Source organism: Perca flavescens, chromosome 24 (assembly GCF_004354835.1).
Source record: "Perca flavescens isolate YP-PL-M2 chromosome 24, PFLA_1.0, whole genome shotgun sequence".
Taxonomy (NCBI): domain Eukaryota; kingdom Metazoa; phylum Chordata; class Actinopteri; order Perciformes; family Percidae; genus Perca; species Perca flavescens.
Window position 1 is genome coordinate 966,961 of NC_041354.1, and position 7,926 is coordinate 974,886.

At 41.4% G+C, this 7,926-nt stretch overlaps 1 protein-coding gene across 1 annotated transcript in view; it reads right to left on the reverse strand.

Annotated features, from left to right (window-relative positions):
- Positions 1–3,244: 3,244 nt before the first annotated feature.
- The window catches only part of LOC114550892 (transcriptional-regulating factor 1), a 13,723-nt gene continuing 9,041 nt past the window's right edge, over positions 3,245–7,926 (reverse strand). The window contains exon 10 of the mRNA XM_028571853.1: positions 3,245–3,375. The gene's annotated coding sequence lies outside the window, so the exon portion shown is untranslated. The remainder of the gene's footprint in view (positions 3,376–7,926) is intronic.

Below are 7,926 nucleotides of genomic sequence, written 5' to 3' on the forward strand. Positions count from 1 at the left end.
TCTGAACATGCTGAACAGTGATGACAAAGATTTTAGGGGGTTGGCTCGATCCTCCCTGTTCCTGGATCTAAGAAGATGCAAGGTCCCATTGGCCAGGGAGACGGATCCCCACTTACTAGGATTTAAAAGAAAAAACAGCAGAAAACTTGATACCCACTCTGCTGGTTTTGGGGTCTGGTCGGACTGGCCAGATCTGAATGACCTCTGTATCAAAACAGGAGTGTCACTGGAGTGGGTGGGTCTGACTCTGGGACTGTGATGGTCTCATTATAACTGACCCTCACGCTGTCGTCAAGGCAACAGCCACATATGGTGGTCACAGTCACCTGCTAACATCTGCAGGTCCCCGGAGAACTCTGATGGATTTACACCAACATCAACAACAACAACAACACTGGACCGGACTGAGACTTCAGGGGAAACTTGCATGTCTTCCTTTTGCTGATCACTCTGTGTCCCACTCATTCCTCAATGAGGACATTCTCACGAAAAGCTTACGTACAATGGTTTTCACTTTGTGATGTATAAAAAATTAACTTGACATGAGAATGTGTGGGCCGTCACACAAAGTATTTTCTGGCTCTGTAACGTGGAGAATTCTAACTGAAAAGTGCCGAAAATCACCAAATAAAAAGATTGGCACGGAAAATGCAGTAGTGTCTGTGAGTCTTTAGATGCTGAGGCTCAGACATCCATGGCGCACAGGAGGCGGGACGCATGGATCCATCTCCCCAGGAACAAACGCTGTGTCGGGGGGGGGGGCGGGCTAACTCATGTGATGCGTAATGGATCTCGTGGATGATTTGTAGGCTATTAAGTGAACAAGGTGTACCCGGTCTACCAAAAACTTGTCTTAATTCTGAACATATTTCTGTTACTGTAGTCCTATTTATTTTACTATTTCATTATTTCATCCATGCGTGGTGCAGCGGATCCGTGCGCACTGTCACCTGCCGTGGAGACGCTGGTCTCACTAACCTCTCCTCCTCTGAATCGGGTCTCCCTTGCGCTGGACTTAGTTTCACTGACCCTACTAACACTTAATAAATAAAATAAATGGCATTACATCAGTGAGTTCAACTGCTTGTAGTGCGTAATTTGGACTGACACTGAGATGTATGTTGTTCTGTAACTAGTGTGGCGCTGCCGCTATTCTCTTCATTTCCACTTCGACATTAAACATTTTTTTTAATTTTTTCTGCCATGGTTCAATGCATTCACCGCCCGGTCACCATTTGCCATTCTGGGCATTTTCTTTTATTGCTTATCCAAGATGACAAACTTCCAAACTTTTCCAAATTTGTTTCTCGCCTCCACCTCCACGATCAGCACCTCAACCTCACAGTCTTTTTTTTTTTTTTTTTTTACGTCTGAAGCGGGATAACCTGTTGTGATTGGACAAAGAATGACGTCAGGGGCGCATTTATAGTAATTTCCATATTAATTTATGGGAGGAGACAAGGCGGGGTTGGTGGCTTGTTCATATGCGCTCAATTTCACGTTGATTGTGATGTATAAAGGAAAGGTGCGCAGGACCTGGCGCACGACCGGTTTTATACATGTGAATATTTCTGTGCGTAGGTTCTTTTCAAGTTTGGGCCGTATGCCATCTTCTGGTATGAAAGCTACGCAATCTTTTATACATGAGACTCCTGGTTGCCAACACACCAGATGTTGTTTTTATCAATGAGGAGTCCAGTGAGGTGGATATTTTGGAGGTAGGCTGCAGCTTTGATTCCAGCATGGAGGAGTCTTTCTACACCAAGGTAGTTAAATACCAACCACTCCTAAACACCATCTCAGACGTGGGCTATAGGTGCACACTACTAGTTTTCATATCTGGTAGCCTAGAAAACACACACAGGCTGGTAGTAAGAGGACTGCAACAACTTGGGATGACCAAAAAGATGGCTAAATGGCTTGTAAAGTACTGGGCCATATCTGCTATTATTGGCAGCCGCCACATATAGCGGAGACGCTGCTACTTAGACCCTTAAGAACTGAGTATTGTGCTACTTATACTCTTAAGAAGTGAGTTTTGTGCTACTTATACTCTTAAGAAGTGAGTTTTGTGCTACTTATACTCTTAAGAAGTGAGTTTTGTGCTTGTTAAGATCTGCTGCGTGTCACTGGTCCATGAGTTTGCATATGTATTGTACTGCATTGGTATTATTTGTGTCCCTGTACTATTTTTCTTCATGTGGACATAAATAAATGGTTAAAACCTGTGTGTGTGTGTGTGTTTGTGTGTGTGTGTGTGTGTGTGGGTATATGTGTGTGTGCGGGTGTGTGTGTGGGTGTGTGTGTGTGTGTGTGTGTGCCTCTGTGTGTGTATGTGTACAGTCATTTGAAAAAATTAGGACACCCATGCTAAAGTTGACTAAAAAGAGGAATAAAAAAAATCATCTTTTGCGAATTGATCTTAATATCTTAATTTAAAAAATGAGGAAAAATCCAACCTTTAAGGACACCAATTTTCTTTGTGAATGAATAATGTATCGTAAATAAATAAATGTTCTTCCTTAAAATACAGGGGGTATAATTATACATACCCCTATGTTAGATTCCCCCTACTCATATGTGTATGTGTGTGTGTGTGTGTGGGTATATGTGTATGTTTGTGTCTGTGTGTGTGTGTGTGTATGTGTCTGTGAGTGTCTGTGTGTGTCTGTGTGTTTGTGTGTGTGTGTTTGTGTGAGTGTATGTATGTGTGTGTATGTTTGTATATGTGTGTGTGTGTGTGTGTGTGTCTGTGTGTGTGTGTGTGTGTGTGGGGGTATATGTGTATGTTTGTGTCTGTGTGTGTTTCTCTGTGTGTGTATGTGTTTGTGTGTGTCTATGTGTTTCTGTCTGTGTGTGTGTGATGTTTATGAGCCAAATGAAGGAGAATCAGTTAATTTACATGAAAGATGAGTTGTACTGAGAGTTCTAGAACATTGATAATATCACCATAGCAACTAAATGAACTTTACCTAACATGACTTCTTTATCTCATCATTAGAGGAAACTTTGCAGCATCAGCTCTCTATCCAGTAATCAATGTCCTTTACATGACTCTAAAACCACAGAGGCTTACGTGTCTTCACACCTTATTCAGAGATAAGAGACAGGGGGTGTGTGTGTGTGTGTGTGTGTGTGTGTGTGTGTGTGTGTGTGTGCGTGTGTGTGTGGAGTAAAAGTAAAAGGTAAGAAATATAAATAATAAAACAAAAACAGAGCAATTTACAGATTTAAGCATGTTTTTTTGTCTCTTTTATTGAAGTTTTTGTGGCTTTTCTTTACAACTAACATGTACAGTCTATCTTTGTGTTGTTAGTAGTGTGTAACTCCAGCAGATGTTCAGGGTGCATCAGGAGATCTGGACAACCTTTGACCCTGAAACAAAAACACAGATAAAAAGATCAATAACATAAAGGGTAACTCAACGAGGTTTTTGTGTCTACGTGACTGATTGGAATAACAATCTTTGACATTGGTTAAGTATTAGGCAAGAAAAATAGCCACACAAATCTCCAACACCAAACCCACCAGACTCCTTGTAAATATCATCGTAAAACACACTTCATTCAAAGTGGACAGAAACTAAATAAAACTATCAAAAGCCATCTTGGTTCATCTTTCCACTGTTCCAACAATCGCCACTCTGGTTTGGTTGGAATAAACCCTTAATTCACCCATTTACATGTGGAGATATGCTGGCTCTATACACGCTAAAAGTCTTGATTATTTACATGGAGTCTGGTGGAGATATGCTGGCTCTATACACGCTAAAAGTCCTGATTATTTACATGGAGTCTGGTGGAAATATGCTGGCTCTATACACACTAAAAGTCCTGATTATTTACATGGAGTCTGGTGGAGATATGCTGGCTCTATACACGCTAAAAGTCCTGATTATTTACATGGAGTCTGGTGGAGATATGCTGGCTCTATACACGCTAAAAGTCCTGATTATTTACATGGAGTCTGGTGGAGTTTGGTGATGGTGATTTCTGGGCTGTTTCATGTTAAACTAAAAGGATCTTACTCTTTAACTAAAAGGTCTATCTCTGTAGGGATCCATCCTATAATGTTGTCAGACCCTTAGAATAATAATCTGAGTCAGTCAGCAGCAACAACAAAACTTTTAGTGGACACTAACCAGGGGCGGATCTACAGGGGGTTAAGGGAGGGCAGGTGCCCCCCCACTCTAGAGCCTTTCTATCCCAGCTGCCCCCCTAACTTTGGTGTTCCAAAAACTGAACCTGTAAAAACTTGAGTCTGCTGCGGTGGGGTGGCCCTGCAACCTCCTCTGCCCCCCGCCCCCCCACCCAGAGTCAGTTTCCCCAGGTGAATTTTAAACACACATGTTTAACTTAAAGTTACATTTGTAATGAATGTATTGTATACTAAAGACGATTCAGCATCAGCAAAAACAGCGAGTCTATTACGTTAGCCAAAAGTCAAATTGCTCCCTCGTGATGTGTAAGAGCACTCTGCCCTCTCATTAGTTTTGATTTTAGTAAAGACAAGAACAGCTTAATATAAAATATAAAATCTTGTTTGTATCCATAACGTTAGTGATGGTCGCCATTTCGCCGACGTTACGTTACAACACACAATACCGTGCCAGTTGGGAGATGATCATTTTTATTTGATTAGCTAAGCAGTCCTATAAAATCCACTTACTCTCACATATGACAGCAATAATGCTGCACAAATTAAACCAGGTTACAACTGGGGAAATAACAAATACAATAGGATTAAGTAGCCTAAACATAACTGGTGTGTGCATGTGATAAATCCTTCTGATTTTATATTTGTTATACTTATTAATTACAGGGGCCTACAGTGTAACAAGAATAACCACAGCTTTTTCAATATCGACTTTTCCAGGCCTGAGTAGCTGAAGAAATTAGCTGGAGCCTAAACATGAAAAGGAAGGCTAAAGGTGAGGATTTTGCCAGCTTTTTTGCTAAGAAATTCAAAGAAGTACACAGGAGTTAGAGAATGAGGGAAATGAAGGAGAAGGCAGTAAACTGGAGAGACCACAGAAGGTCAGAGCAGGAGAAGACCACAGAAGGAGATGAGGAAATAAGTGAAGGAGATGAGGAAATAAGTGAAGGAGATGAGGAAAAAGAAGAATCAGTGAGGGATGAAGAGGAGGCTCCAGATTCAGAGAGAGGGACAGATACAGAGAGTGATCAGGAGGAGGCAGATGAAGATGACAGGGAGGAAGAGGCCTGCAGTTACCCCTGGACCATATGGTACGTTTTTATTCTTCCATATAAATTGCCGTACAGTAGGATAATATGTAATGTCACTTATATGCATTGGCAATGTCCATGTACTGTAAAATTGCATTAGATAATTTTATTTGCCACAATTGAAACATGCAATGATTGCAACATTTCTACCATTGTCAAATCAAAAAGAACCAAACACACATCTTGGGAGACTACATGATACTTTTGGAACATCTACACTTGAAAAGCAAACACATGTTGACAGCAAAGATGCCTTTAGAATAGGTATATTCATTCCCATCATAGACTCAATGATCAGTGAGGTGGACAGGCGCTTTTCAAACTCTAGCAGCCAGATAATGAGGGGTATACAAGTTTTAAACCCATCATCAATGACTTCTTAAAAGAAAAATTGGGTTTTAGTTAGTGGCTGAGGAATATGGCTCTGAAAAGTATTAAAAATATTTCAAAGTATTTTTGTGTTTGTTTGGTTCAAGCCATTCACATATAGCGATTCCCAGGTACCGTCTACCCATGCAGCCCTGCCAAGACCTCTTGCCCCCCCTTTGCCACCCCATATAAAATTGATCCGAAACTGACGCTAACTGACAGAAACTCGCTTTTTTAAAATTGACTAATGTGGTCTGTGTGTTTGTGTGTGTGTGCTTGTGTTTGTGTGTGTGTGAGCATGTGTCTGTGTGGGTGTGCATGTGTCTGTGTGTTTGTGTGTCTGTGTGTCTGTGTGTCTGTGTGTGCATGTGTGTGTGTGTGTGTGTGTGTGTGTATGTGTTTGAATGTGTGTGTATGTGTTTGCATGTGTCTGTGTGGGTTTGCATGTGTCTGTGTGTTTGTGTGTCTGTGTGTCTCTATGTGTGTGCATGTTTCTGTGTGTGTGTGTGTGTGTGTGTGTGTGCGTGTGTGTGTATATATTTGTGCATGTCTGTCTGTGTGTGTGTGTCTCTGTTTGTGTCTCTATGTGTATGTCTGTGTGTGTGTGTGTGGGGGTGTGTCTGTCTGTGTGTGCATGTGTGTGTGTCTGTGTGTGTGCATGTGTGTGTCTCTGTGTGTGTCTGTGTGTGTTTGTGTCTCTGTGTGTGTGTGTGTGTGTGTGTCTGTGTGTGTGTGTGTGTGTCTGTATGTGTGTGTTTGCGTGTGTCTGTGTGTTTTTCTGCGTGTTTGTGTGTGTGTGCATGTACATGTGTGTCTGTGTGTGAGCATGTGTGTTGCTGCGATAGCAGTAATCAGCAGAATGACTATTATGCCCCACACTTACTCCGCCACATTTTTGTCCCGCTACTAGTCACGGAGCGTTGCAAACACATGCACACAAAATACATCAAAACGTTTGTAATGATCGGGAATGGTGAGCTATGACTTTTCTAAGAGATTTACCGCGCGGTTTTCACGAAATCAGCAAAACAAATGCAGTGAAATTTTCCCAAGACTTTAATGGGAAATCTTTGGGAAATCACTTAACATAGCTCAAAACAACCCCTCTTTGGGGCCATGCTGTATCGCCATACTTTAATGTAGAAAAATAATTAAAAGTTTAAACCGAAGACCAGACGTTGGCCTTTATTGGGCTGAATGGGCATTCTGATATCAAGCACGGTTTCTACCAAATCACAGTTTACGTATCGTCCAGTTTTCAGACCGGTTCAGATTTTCCAGTGTGTGTGTATGTGGCAGGAATGTTGAGAGTTAGAGGGGAGGACAGAGTGGGGAGCTGCAGGACGATTCTCTGAAATCTTTCCAAACAAATTGCTCTCTCCCCAACAGTTTTCACTCTTCATACATCATGGTTGGTCAAAATGTAGAAAATGTTGTGCTGGTTGCAGACATGTAACTTTGGAATCCACCGGACGTAAACTTTTGGCTCTGTTCATACCAACTGCCGGTAGAAACAATGAAATATAAATATCTGGAAGGACTCAGATGGTTCCCTGTTTGTTACCTGCTCTGTGTCCCATATATTCAACACCACAAACATAAAAACCACATCAATGTGTTGGCCAGACTTTTATCTTTCTTGTGATGATAATATTTTTGTCGTTTGGACCCACGGGTTTGAATTACAGAACAAACTTAAGAGGTATAATTATCATTAAATGGACATGTTTGACTCATGGAAATTGTCTGCCACTCCCTCCTCTACTCCCTCATTGTGGAAATCACCATAGCAACAACTTCTGACACACACACCTCCTATCATGGAGACTCTGTCCTCTAGGCCATGTTGTCCTCTCTTTACAGGACATGTCAGACAGCAGATTTACTGTTAGCCAGTGTTATTCAGATGTGTACCGAGTAGTAGGCACACTGTCAAAATTTCCTGTGGAATTTTCTAGGATGTTATTATTATTATAACCTCTGACTCAAGACTTATTTTTAACTTGCAAATAAATAAACACCTTTGTCCAGAAACTTTCAATATGAATATATATGTACCAAAGAAACCGATTGAGTAACAAGGTTACCAACATGAACTCTGCAGAGTCTTAAAATGAGTCAGCATCCGTTGTTTTAAGGTGTCACTGAAACAGGAAGCTGATCAAACTGATCAGTGTGTGTGTGTGTGTGTGTGTGTGTGTGTGTGTGTGTGTGTGTGTGTGTGTGTGTGTGTGTGTGTGTGTGTGTGTGTGTGTGTGTGACTGAAAGAGGAAGCTGATCAAACTGATCAGGATCTAAATTACTCAGTAAA